This window comes from Trichechus manatus, unplaced genomic scaffold (assembly GCF_000243295.1).
Source record: "Trichechus manatus latirostris isolate Lorelei unplaced genomic scaffold, TriManLat1.0 scaffold00157, whole genome shotgun sequence".
Lineage (NCBI taxonomy): Eukaryota > Metazoa > Chordata > Mammalia > Sirenia > Trichechidae > Trichechus > Trichechus manatus.
In genome coordinates, this window is record NW_004444093.1 from 3,767,492 (window position 1) to 3,781,335 (window position 13,844).

Here is a 13,844-nt window from a genome sequence, read left to right on the forward strand (position 1 = left end):
TAAGGTTTGTTGTGCTTCTTGTATTGTTATCTTCTCATCTTTCATGATATTAGAGAAGTTTTCTGTCAGCATATCTTCAACAATTCTCTCTGTGTTTTTTGTTGACTTCCTGCCTTCTGGGATTCTGATCACATGTAAGCTGTTCCTCTTGATGGTGTCCCAGATAACTCTTAGGCTTTCTTCATTCTTTTTTTTTTATTGTTCCTTGAGTAGATTAGCATCAAGGGATTGGTCTTGTATTCCACTGATCCTGTCTTCCATTGTTTCAATTCTACTCCTATGACTTTCCATTGAGTTGTCAATTTCTGCAATTTTATTTTTAAGCTTCTGGATTTCTAGTTGCTGTTTTTGTATCCTTTCCAATTGTCTATTTATTTTGTCATTTTGTTCTTGTATTGCTTTCCTGAATTCTTCTAGTGTTTTGTCTATATTTCCTTGGTTTTATCTGTGTTCTCCATAGTTTTGTCTGTGTTTTCCTTGATTCCTTTGAGGGCCTTATACATAAGCCTTTTAAATTCCTTATCAAGAAGCTTCATTATCTTTTCTTCCTCAGGGAGATTTTATGGTTCTTTATTACGGTCACTTGCTGGTACCATCTTGCCCTGTTTCTTTAGGTAGTTTGCTATTGTCTGTTGTCTCTGGGACATTAAGGAGTTATTGTATTAGTTTTCATTTGTATAATTGTTTGCTGGGTCCTGTTTTTTTTGTTTTGCTTTGTTTTTGGTGATTCATGGCAGCTGTGGATGGAGTGGTGCTCTGGTCAGTGGACTGGCCATGCTGGAGCACTTCCTACTTGTCTTTGGGTGAGTAGGGTGACAGGTAGGTGTGAGATATTGGGTCTCTGTTTACCAATCTTGTGGGGGAGCTGAGAGTGGGTTGGTGGACTTTGGCCTCCATCTGTTTTCAGTTCATTAGCTCAGGAACAGGGAATGATGCTCTTCATGCAAGTGGAGCAGCCCACGTGGTGGGCGTGGTGGACGAGTGGAGGTGTGCTTGTCACCTCTCACTGGTTGAGGGGAAGGTGTGGGTGGTAGAGAGGAGGTGGTGGGGGACATTCACAAAGTTGCTCTATCTCCACCTCTTCCTCGGTGGGGGAGGGAGGAAGGAACGACAGGTGCATGTTTACTCAGTCTTGCTGCATCTGTCTGCCTGTGGCAGGAAAAGGGAGGAAGGTGCAGTGGTGAGTATGCACACACTCACTCTTCTGTCACCCTGTGCTGGGCAAGGGGAGGGAAGAAAGGACCTCAGTGGAGATGCGCACGTGGTCATAGCTCCTCTGCTCTTTGCTGGGCAGGGTAAGTAATTGAGTCACTCCTAGCGGAAGCATGCACAGTGGTGCCACCTTGAGTCAGGTGAGGGGAGTGAGGAAGGGGCTGGAGGGGAATGTGCACACAGTCACGTTTCCTCTGCCCCTCGCTGGGTGGGTGAAGGGATGGAGTCGAGCCTGGTGTATGCACACACAGTGGTGACACTTCACATGAGGTGGGGGGAGGGAGGAAGGGACTGAGGAGAAATGTGCACACAGTCGTGGCTACCCTGGCACTCGCTGGGTGTGTTAAGGGATGGACTTGGGTCTGGTGGATATGTACACAGAGGTGCTGACTTACAGTGGATGGGGGGAAGAAGGAGGGCGGGGTGGGCAAGAATCTCTTGCTGTCCTCCTGCTGCAGCCCTCCACAGGCCCTTGAGGGGAGTAAGTGGCTGGTGGGCACATGCACAGGGGCATGCCTACTCTCACTCATCAGATGGGCAAGGGGAGTAGTGGATGGGATTGTGTAGGGTAAGGGGGAAGAGGATAGGCTTGTATTATGGTCCCCTAGTCAGGCACGGAAGTCAGGGTAGGGCACCCTCTGCTGCCTCTGATTAGGAGGAAGTGTTGAGGGAGGTGCAATCCTCCAGCTAGGATATGAGGGTGCCAGGGGACCTTGTGTCTGCTGCAGCCAACAAACGGGACCTGTCCTCTCTTGAGTGCAAAGAGGGGGAGGTCACATGGGGACTAGTTGGGTAGGAGAGCTCACGCCGACACTCCAATGGTCTACTGCCTCGTGCGCCCCACTCACCTCTGAGATCAAGGGCCACTGCTCATGAGTATCCCCTGTTTTGTATCTGGCACCTTCCCTATCTCTGCTTGTTTGTGTGTGTGTCTATAGAGGTTATCTGTCCCTTTTGGCAAAGTTGTGAAGTTGCCTTGCTGTTTTCTTCATCCAGTGTTGCTGCTGGCTTTGTCCTAAATTAGCCGTGGCAGACCGGGATGGTTGGCTGGGCTCCTTCAGTCTGTGTTAGTCCTCTTTTGCTGCTTTCCTTATTACTTTCAATCGGCGTTTGGTTTAGTTCTTAGACTTTCTTTTTTGATGTTCACGGTTCCCAGATTGTTATCTCCTTCTGTTTCTTTTGGTTTCTTGGGTCTTTTGTGCAGAGGGATCTTATGGTGCATGTGACTAAGCCACCATGTTGGTTCCACCTCTGTTTCTACCTCTTTCATTAGAGCTAGAAATTCAATGGACGAGGACAAAAAGAGAAAAAATCTTTTCAAACAAATTTCCTTTTACTCCTGAGAGCTTCTGAGGTTTGGTGAGCACCTATCTGTGCTGTTTACGTCTCTAGAGGTCAACAGGATGGCATGTGACTTGACCAGATCTGCAACTAACCATAGCACTGGCCATGGCTGTCTTGGCTTCAGACACCGCTCTTTCATATCTTGGCGTGTAGCACCAGTTTTGTTTACCAGAAGGATTTTTTTTCACATGTGTATCATTATTATTATTATTACAACACCTATCAAAGAAAGAGAAAGTAGCCATGCCAGGGTATGATTAAAGGCCACACTGCATATCAAGGACTCCAGGTTTCCTGGTGACTATCCTACATTTTTCTTTGCACCAAAACTCACCACTGCCACCCTCTCCCCCATAAGAAAACTGAACAATATGAAGTAGACACACCATGAAATGCTTTGAAGGGAAAAGTCAGGTTATGTTTCTAGGCTATAACATTTTTGTCAATTGCTTTAAAAAAATCATATTTAGTCCATTTTCAAGGTGACTTTTTTGGCTTAGGGAACTCCATCCCACTTATCTTAAATAATTCCAAATTTTCTAGGCTTGTATTTACAAAGTGAACTAAGAAAATGGTCTTGAATTTTCAATCAAATTAATATATTCCTGTGGCAGAATGGTCGTGAAGTAAAGTTAGCTGAAAAAAATCAGGAAAAAAAATCTGTATATACATAGGGGGAGAGAGAGAGACTATATAGACACACACATATATATATACACATATTTTATTTAATATATATATACTAAAAACTCCTAATGGTGACTGTTGGAAGTTGGTAGAGCACAAACTCTTTAATTTGAAAATAGATAAATAATTAGAAAGATTCAAAGAAACCAAAACAGGAGACCCAGAGGCCTGCCTCCTTATACTTTTTCTTGCCCTCCAGACTGTTGTTGGAAAAATCACTGATGAAGGCCATCTTTCTACGTGACAAGTACATCTCCCAGTTTGGAAAATGATCATGAGTGGTTGCACAACATGAAGAGTGTAATCAATACCACTGAATTATACATGTATAAATTGTTGAAATCTTTCTCTGTGTGTATTTTCACCAAGGGGGAAAAAAGTTCTAGTAAGTGGCTGTCAACACTCTCTCAGAATCTGCCAATGCTGGGGAGTCCTCACTCTGTCCCTTAGAGTCATCCACTGACTCTTTAGCAGCCATGCCTTTAAGAACATTCACCCTTAAAGGGAAATAAAGTTTGTATTTCTACAGCTTTTATACATCAGAGCCTTTGCTCCAATCAGACGTAAGCCCTCTTCCCACCACTGAGTCTGTCAGTTTGTCATACTTCGGTGGCTTGTGTGTTGCTGTGATACTGGAAGCTTTGTCACTGGTATTTCAAATACGAGCAGAGTCACCGTTGGTGGACCGGTTTCAGCTGAGCTTCAGGACTAAGACAGACTAGGAAGAAGGACCTGGCAGTCTACTTCTGAAAAACTTGGCTACTGAAAACCTTATAAATAGCAGCAGAACATTATCTGATATAGTGCTGGAAGACAAGCCCCTCAGGTTGGAAGGTACTCAAAATACAACTGGGGAAGAGCTGCCTTCTCAAAGTAGAGTCAACCTTAATGACATGGATGGAGTCAAGCTATAGGGACCTTCATTTGCTGATGTGGCACTACTCAAAATGAGAAGAAACAGCTGTAAACATCCATCAATAATTGGAATGTGGAATGTAAAGTATGAATCTAGGAAAATTGCAACTCATCAAGGATGAATATTCTAGGCAATAGTGAGCTGAAATAGACTGGTATTAGCCATTTTCAGTCAGACAATCATATGGTCTACTATGCCAGAAATGATAAATTGAAGAGGAATGGAGTCATTGTTCTTCGTCAAAAAGAACATTTCAATATTTCAAAATTGTTGAACTACTATGCTGTTATTGATAGAATAATATCCATACGCCTACAAGGAAGACCAATTAATATAACTATTATTCAAATTTATGCACCAACCACTAAGGCCAAAGATGAAGAAATTGAAGATTTTTACCAACTTCTGCAGTCTGAAATTAGTCAAACATGCAATCAGGATGCACTTTATCTCCAAGCTTCTCTCAATACATTGCTCAAAACCTTAGGAAGACACAGAATAAGGTACAAACTGAATCTAACTCTGAAAACGAAGAGTGACAATTAATAAACATTCAGATACTACAAGATAGTTCCATCAATTAAGATCCTATAGAGCCAAAGACGAAAATCTTACAGAGCAGGCAGCTACAGTTCAGTTCATGAAAGAAAGCAGATGGAGACAAAAGCAATGCTCAACCCCACCCTACTGCCAGCTTTCTGTCTCAAATATGTGACATCTGTGCCAACCAGACAACCTAGAGGATTTGCCTCTATTACAAAGAAAGGACTTTTTCAGAAAACCCAGGCAAAAATGTACACTTGTTTTGTGCCACTACCCACCTAATCGTTTGCCAAAATGTCTCTCAGATACATCTCCTCTCCATCTCTGTACTGCCTTCTTTAAACTCATTATCTCTTCTTGTCTTGCCTTCTTGCGTTCAAATCCATTTTCAACTTTCCGTCTGAAGAAACCTCAATATAACAGAAATTGGTCAATATCACAATCTTTAACAACACTCCCTATTGATTAAGTAATATAGAAAAGATAGAGAATAAAATCCTCACTCTAGCCCCCAAGACCCTTCACCATCTGGCCCAACTCCAGGCTCAGGGTCTTCCTACCTTGTCCCCCAGTTCATCCTCCTCTACAACATCCCACCAAAGGATTGACATGCCATTAACATGATCTGATAATTCACATTCCTGAAGCTTTGAAAGATCTAGTTACTCAACCAGAAATGTTCCTTCCTCTTTGTCCCTCAGGAAAACTCAACATCTCTTCAACTTTCAAGATGAAGATTGAAGAAATCCTCAAGTTCTGTTGGGTGTATTACTATTAGGCATAATGCTGCTTAGAAAAGTGCTGGGCACACACTTGCCTGTGGCAATGACAGATTAGCTGACAGAAACCTTCAGGCTCACTGCAGGAGAATGCTGGAAACTGAGACCAGCAAGGGGCAAGGTGAGAATATTCCTGGTAGGTCAGCCAGAGGGTGTTCAGAGCTGTGTAAGTCCCCTAGCAATGCTAAGTCACCAATATGGGGGGTTGGGGGCTGTGGGGACACAGGAGCTCTGGACCTGACAGGGTCTTCTGCACATAGGCCTGTGTGTTGTTCCAGCATCTGCTACCTCCCAAGCCCTGCAGCAAACTCAGAGATCCCTTCCCTTCAACTTCCTCTGTCAACAGGCTCTCGGATCAGGCTCCTGAGTCGGTGCTCAAGGAGGGGCTGGGATAGCCAGTGGGTGGGAACACATTTTCATGAACAGCTTCTCTAAAGCCAAATGGAAAGAAGGTAAGAGAAGCCTGAGGCAGGCTAACTGTAGCTGTGGGGTCTCAGGAGGACAGTGTCCACCACAGCCTGGACTTCTTTCCTCCTTATGCTCTTCTCTTACTGCACAGGTAGGGATGGATTTTAGAGACCCAGGGGCAGTTCCCCAACCTGCATCAACTCTTTCTGGCTCTGACCCCCAATCATCTTGAACTTGACCCCTGCTCCATCACCTGCAGGTATCCCTGTTCCCAGGTCCCCTCTCCCAGCCTGTGCTCACTCAGCTGCCTTCCGTCTCCTGCACCCTGAGCAATGGTTTCAGTGTTGGTGGCTTAAACATTTTCTGATACCAGCAGAAGCCAGGGAGCCCACCATAGTATCTCCTCTACTTTCAGTCAGATTCAAATAAGCACCAGGGGTCTGAGGCCTTAACCACTTCTCTGGTTCTAAAGATATATTGAGTAATTTGAGTATTTTTCTCCACTTTGGGTTTCATTTGCAGGATGAGGCTGATTATTACTTTAAGCTGAGGCACAGTGGTCCTGCTCACAGGAACCAAATAGATGGGAAATGGACAAAGATGAGCTCTAGTCTGGAAGCTCTTTTGAAAGTTAAATAATACATTGTAAATTAAAATTGCTCTTTACAAATTACTGCTATTGTAAGTCATACTAGGTAATTGCAGGTTATTAGTAGAATATTCATACCTAGGAATGTTCATACCTAGGAATTTCAGTTCGGGGTCATTTCTGGATCTTTGTATACGAGTCATCTTCTCTCAATTCTCTGTTAAATATTTAATTGGCTTTGGAACAGAATGAAACCTGCTACCCCATTTAGATGACCATCCACGGCAGAAGGAGGAACTCACATCATTTTCACAAAAATCATGAAACATGTTGCACACATCATGATTAAAAGAATGCAAACTGCAGATGTGGCAGATTGTTACAGTAATGACTACCTGTGGATCACACCTAATCTCCTAAACTGTGAGAAAATAAATTTCTGCTTGTTAAAGCCACCTACTTGTGGTATTTCTGTTATAGCAGCACTAAATAACTAAGACATGTCTGAAGGGAAATGACTACCTCTCTCAATTCCAGAGCTTCAACCCTACATGCTATGTCTATTGTGGAGGGCCAGGCAAGCAGGACTGCCTGTCAGGTCCGAAGGAGATGAGGGGAAGGAGGTGAAAGAGGAAGAAGAGGCGAGACAAGAAAACTAGCAGTGCTTTCTGGTTAAAAATTTTTTTTTACTCCAAGACTGAGAAGGGGGCATGTTGACATGTTGTGGGGTTGTTAACCAATGTCATAAAACGGTATATGTACTGACTGTTTACTGAGAAAATATTTGTTTTGTAAACCTTCACCTAAAGTACAATAAAAAATTTTTTTTTAAATTAAAATTTCCTGGATAGACTGCAAAATTACCGCCCTACACCCTCCTCAGCTGAGGGCCCCCCTCTCCTCCTTAAAATCATCTCTGACCCAGGCACATGACCCAGGATGCCAGGATTGGGTCAACACCAGCAGGAGAAAATCAGAAAAGAACAGCTTTTCACAAAAAAGATCAATAATTCAAGGATGCTGTGCCTAAGGGTTGCTGATATGCCTGGCTGGTTCTAGGATGCATGGTGTGGATGGGGACTGAGGAGTTGAATTGGGGCTAGAGTGGAGAGGCATGGGTGGTGGGAGAGCTGAGGGGTCACGTGGCATGGTTGGACAGGGAGGCCGTCCAGTTATGCCAACATAGGTGTGTCCACAAGGTGATGAGATGATGGGAGACCGTGCTGTCACCTGGCTCTGGAGTCACCAATTCTGGCTTTCATATGAGGTTGGTTTTCTTGTAGCTGAGCTTGGTGAAGTTCAGCTGTCCTGAGCAGTCCACCAACAGAGCAGAAAGATGGGAAGGGCAGCAGGCCAAGATCCAGGACAAAGGAGTGTGACCCACGAGCTCATAGTTGAGTCTCCACATCCTAGTCTTGCCATGAGGACAGGTAACTCCTGGCCTGGGCACCAGCCTCAAGGAACACCTGCTGCTGCCTGCCAGCAGGGGGAGCTTAGACAAAGTTTTCAGAGAGGGGAAAGGGACAAAGTGAGTGCAAAGCATTATAATTTAGTTGGCTGAACTTCTAGGACTACTGCTTGCCTGCTCAGGGTTTGAGAAGAAGCCAAAACACTCCTCTGATCAGTGTTGCCACTCCCAGACTGAAGGGGGCTTCTAGAGTTGCCTGGCCCACAATGCAAAGGAAGGGATCAGATTCCCTGCCTTGGAGAGCAGATCCAGATGGGGGCATGAGGGTGGCAGGAAGGGGACCAAAGCTTCATGGTCTGAGTCCAGAGGTCACAGGCCACCCTCTCCAGAGCAGGGCCAGAGGTTCCCCTACACAGCCCCAGATTGCTGAGGCCTCCTCAGCCAGGTCCTTGTATCCTCAGTGTTGTTTGGGACACCCAAGGAGCTTCCCACTATGTGGGGGCATCTTTACAGGGAGGGTGCTGGGTCAGGACACTTCCAGGGCCCCTCGACTGCTCTCTTGTCCTGTGGTCAGGGCTACCAAAGACAACTTGTTTGCTCAAGCTCTAAAGCTATGCCAGAGGATCAGGTGTGGGCAGAAGTCAAGCTCACACTCCACTCACCAGCCTGACACCATGGTGCCTGGCTGCCATTTTCCACAGGAAGGGGCACCACTTTCTGCTTCACACAGTGTCGAGGCCCTGCCTGAGGAAATTTTGACCTTGCTTGGCTACCTCCCAGCACACCCCTCAGTGGAGTGGACTGGCAGGGAGCCCCTGAGTTTCTGCCAGCAGCCCCACTTGGGTTTAGTGATGACCCGTTGCCACACTGTCAGAGCCCCCACACCTCCAGATTCTGCTCCCAAGGTCCCTTGATCCACAGCATACTTCAAGATACTGTGCCTAGAAGGCCTCGGCCAGCTCAGCAATGACCTGCTTGTAATTAAACAGGAGCTGACAGCCCAGCTTCTTCTTGTGGAAGACATCGTTGTCCCAGATGTCGGTGCCAAAGACGTGTCCACGTGGCCCACATTGTACTCATTGCACAGGTAGCAAAGCACATTGCTGAGGACCCCCCGAACTGTGTCCTCTGTTGACCTTAGCTTGCTGTGGAGGTTCTAGTCATTGGGGTTGAGGGCCTTCTGGTCCTCCATGATGTTGCCCAGGGAGGTATTAAAGTAGGTGATGATGCGATACAGCTCCACCAGCTTGTCCTCTGTGCTGTCGGCATGGAAGGTTGGGAGGTTTGTCAAGTCGTGGCCACCACACAGCTTGCCTACTTCGCTGGTGAATGGCTCACCCTGGGCCATGTACTGAGGAACAGAGGGCAGAGGGGAGGTGAGCAAGGAGACAGAGTTTGGTGTTCCAGCCCTGTCACCAGCCCTTGCAGCAAGCTCTTCAGCCTCAGTTTCCCCACCTATGGCATGGAGACCCATATCTGTGCCCTGTAGGCATCTCAGGATCATCATGAAAGGCAAATGGATATCTGACTGCGAATGCAACTGGTAAAAAATCAAAGCCTCTACCATTCAAGGATTGTTATTGTTAGGAGTATTAGGAGTCCCTGAGTGGTACACATGATTAATAGCCCTTAGCTGCTAATTGAAAGGTTGGAGGTTTGAGACTACTCATAAGTGCGTTGATCTACTTGCAAAAAATCAGCCATTGCAAAACCTACTGAGTTCAGTTCTATTCTGACACACATGAGGTGTCATGAGTCAGAATCATACTGATTACACATTTTTTAAATAATTATCATGATCATATGGGGAAAGAAAGAAAACCTGGTTACCTCACCTTCAGAGGTATGCCACACACACTTGCCCTTTCACCCATCTGGGCATCTCTCTGCACCTAAACATCCACAGCCCACTGTCTCGCTCAACAGTACGTCTATGAACACGTCCCTTCCTTTTCCCTCCTTTGTGTATCTCCATCTGCCTCTTGCTCCACATGGTGGAGGAATCTTAATACCTGAAGTGCCAGGTCCCGTACTTTCTGACCCCAGCTCTGGACCTACCTAACCTTGGGAAAGTTCATTCTAGTCTGGGCTGGGGGTTGGGTAGAGGAAAAGCTGGGTGTGGTTTAACCAGTTCCCCTCTTTCCTTCCAGCTTCAAAGGTCCCCTCCATGGTCAGCCCCTGCGCCCAGCCAAGTTCAGTGCAGCCTGTACTGATATCTGCAGGAATTCTGCCCACTCCTGCCACCCTAGACCCACTTCCTCCTTCCACAGTACCTAGGGATGGAAAGGGATATCTTACATAGGGAACAAGGAGGGTGTTAGCACTACAGTTGAGCTGTTCCATGAGGTTGCTGGGACATCGGTGGCCTGTGGTGTAGGTGGCCTTGTCAGGAGTGGGGCTCCCTGCCCCATGTTCCCAGTGAAGAACAAACAGCAGTGACAGGATTCCTGGGAGCTGACAGAAAAGTACCATGATCAGGACAGTGGGGACAGCAGCTTGAGGCTTAGGTCACATTGGATACACTGCGTCTCCACCTAAAGCTCTATCACCACCATCTCTGTCTTCCTCTACTCCATCTTGCTACCCCTGGTTCCCTCCACATGCTTATATCTCTCTGCAGGACATGAGCTGTTCCTACTGATTGGAACCTAGCTCTAGGGTGACACCCAATGATCCAATCCTTTCCCTCAAGAAAGCAAAAGCCCACTGGCCTCCTGGCCTTCTGACTTGAGGGTACCACTCCCCATCCTGTAGGAATTGGAGGCACCTATCTACCCATCTCCCCAGATGGCTCAGATTCCTAAGTATTGCTTCATGTACACCTGCCAAGAGAGACCCAAATCTCTCAATTTGGGCTACTGCTGGGACCCCAGAGGTGGGGTATCCTTTGCTGGCCCTCTGTACCCTCCCAAACCTTTCACCTGATTCTGGTTCACCAGGCCAATTGTCCCCCCCTCCCATTTCCCATATCCTTCATCTCTGTCCTTCTCCAAATGTGGCCAACATCCTTACATTTGTTTCTGTTGTTGTTAGTTGCCATCGATTGAATTCTGACTCATGGTAACCCATGTGTGTCAGAGCAGAACTGTTCTCCAAAGTATTTTCGCCAGCAGATTTTTCAAATGTAAATCACCAGGACTTTCTTTTGAAGGGCCTCTGGGTGGTCTTGAACCTCCAACCTTTTGGTTAGCAGGCAAGCACGTTAACTGTTTGTACCACCCAGGACTCCCCTTCTGCATAATCTTTCAATTTATGGCAAAGGTGACCTGGAAGGTTCTCTTTCTTCTACCGCAAACCCTGAGCTTCTTGGTCACAAAGCCTGGCACACGGGAGGCCTTTACCAGGCTTGACCAGGTGAGTGGACAGATGACTGAAAGAGCATGAAGATGAGTGACCATGAGCTTTTTCTCCAAATGATCTCTTAGCCTCCCATCAGCTTGGCCTGTGACCTTGGATCAGAGCTGTCAGAATGCTGCACGCACAGAGAGAGAAAGTGGCCCCTTTCCCTGCAAGAGGATGCAGGTGCCTGAGATTCACTTGGCTTTGTCCATCTCCCCTGCAGTAGGCAGGCTGGGTCCCGCTTCTGGGAGCATTCCTATCTCCCTGCTCACGGCACCTTTCCACAACCTTGTGAAGAAGCTGGACTATGGTTCATAGTTATTACTCTTGAAATTTGTCAGATAAGAGAGCTGAGCTCAACTGAATGGATCAGCTACTCAGATCACAGAATGGGATGGAGCAGAGCCAGGGCAAGGGCCCAGGCACAGGGGCAGTGCCCCTGCCTTCCCTTGAGTGAGTGTTGTTGTCTCCTGTTTGAAGGTTGACCCAGTCACTGATTCCCAGTCCTTTGTTCTCTCTGGCCCAAGGGAGGGCAAAGAAAGAACTCCTGCCCTCTTCTTGGGGACCAGAAAATTCCCCAGACATAGGTGAGGCCAAGAACACAGGGCCAGAGGGCTGGGCTGCCCTTCCTCCCTGCTGGCCGGCAGTAGGGATCTGTCATTCCCTCCCTTTCTGGACTTGGCATTTGTTTTGATTTCCTCTAGTTTCTTTGTATAGGTGTTATTTGTGGGTTTTTTTTTTTTTTTTTTTTTTTGCATAATTTCAACTTTGTATTAGATGAGTGGAGAGGATGCTGAGGGTGGCTGAGTGTGGCTGTATGTGGTGTGGGATTCACTGGAACGAGCTTGGGACAAGGAGTCAGAAACAGCTGGGGGTTGGGCTCCTGGCCCTGCACTGAGGCCTCTCCCCTCAGGAGCAGCTGCTGGTGCTGCTGTGGTGATTTGTATTTGGGCAAAGTCTTAGACTGGTGAGGAGTGAGAGATGGAGGGGTTCAGGATGGTATTTCTCTGACTTCAGTGTGCACAGGGACCCCTGAAGTCCTTCTAAAAGGCAGACTCCCATTCAGCAGGTTCAAGGGTGGGGTTGAGTCCCTGGGTGGTACAAACAGTCAAAATGCTTGGCTACTAACAGAAATGTTGGAGGTATGTGTCCACCCATAGGTACCTTGGAAGGACAGACTAGTGATCTACTTTTGAAAAGTCACCTATTAAAAACCCTACGGAGCACAGTTCTACTCTGACACACATGGGGTTGCCATGAGTCAGTATTGACTGGATGGCAACTGATTTTATGAAGAAGGGGAATTCATTTATTACACTAAATAACCACATTTTCAGAAATAAATATTAATGTCATAATGGCAACAATATGTATTTGTTTCCTTATTTATGGCCCTATTTGTTCTAAACAGCATGTAAGGCTCTTACAACAGAATGCACACAATAAAAAATACTGATGAAATACATAAGGAGAATCAGATCAGAGAAGATATAAGCAGACTGATAAAACCAAGACCATAGAAATAAAGAAAACGAATGCTTCAACTTGCAAGGGGCATGTAATTACTGGCCAAGTTTCAAAGTTGGCTCTGAGAGTCCTGGCACCAAAAGGAAAGAGGGAAATATGATCTGTTACGTGATTCTTATGATCAGAAAGGAAGAGGCTTTCCTATACCTCAGGGGAAATAGAGCCCACCCTGAGCCTGGGATCTAAAGGGAATTTCTTCTGAGACTCCTGGGTGTTGGAGTGTGAGGTGTATAGGTGGCATCCTCCATTAAGGATTTTGGGCTGGCCCTGTTGGGGTTTTAGCGAAAGCTGGTGCCTGTTGTCAAATGCAGCTCAATGAAGGGGATTCTACAAGGGGCTAGGGTGACCCCGCACTAACTGGGGCCTTAGCCCAATCCAAGGGGGGATTATTGTGTCCTAGGGTGGGGCAGCACCTGAATATGCCTCAGAAGCTTCTCCCTGCCCCATCTCCGGGGTTTTTGATTTTTTTTTAAAACCGTGATTAAAAAATATATATAAAAAAAATTTGCCATTTCAATATTTTTTACATCCACAAATTCAGTGACATTATTTATTATGTTGTGCAACCATCACCACGATCCAGTTGGAAAATTTTCTATCACCGTTAACAGAAACTGAGTGCCCCTTAAGCAATGACTCTCCCTTTCCTTCTTACTAGGACTCCTAGTAACCACTAATAAGCTTTGGTCCCAATACATTTGCCAATTCTAGGTATTTCATGTAAGTGCAGTCATACAATATTTGTCCTTTCGTGACTGGCTTATTTCACTCAGCATAAGGTTTTCAAAGTTCTACCATGTTGTAGCATTTATTAGAACTTCATTTCTCTTTATGGCTGAGTAATATTCCATTGTGTGTATATGTCACATGTTGTTTATCCATTCATCTGTTGATGGACGTTTAGGTTGTTCCTACCTTTTGACTACTGTGAATAGTGTTGCAATAAACATTGGTGTACAAGTTGTCCCCAGGTTTTACAACCATTTTATCAGCATATAATATACTTACAAAATGTACATCAGCGAGAATGAAAACACATCATACCAAAACCTTTGGGACACAGCAAAGGCAGTCCTCAGAGGACAATTTATA

General features: G+C 45.9%; 1 pseudogene; it reads right to left on the reverse strand.

Annotated features, from left to right (window-relative positions):
* Positions 1 to 8,827: 8,827 nt before the first annotated feature.
* LOC101347952 (leukemia inhibitory factor-like) lies at positions 8,828 to 10,358 on the reverse strand (annotated as a pseudogene).
* Between the last annotated feature and the right edge of the window lie 3,486 nt (positions 10,359 to 13,844).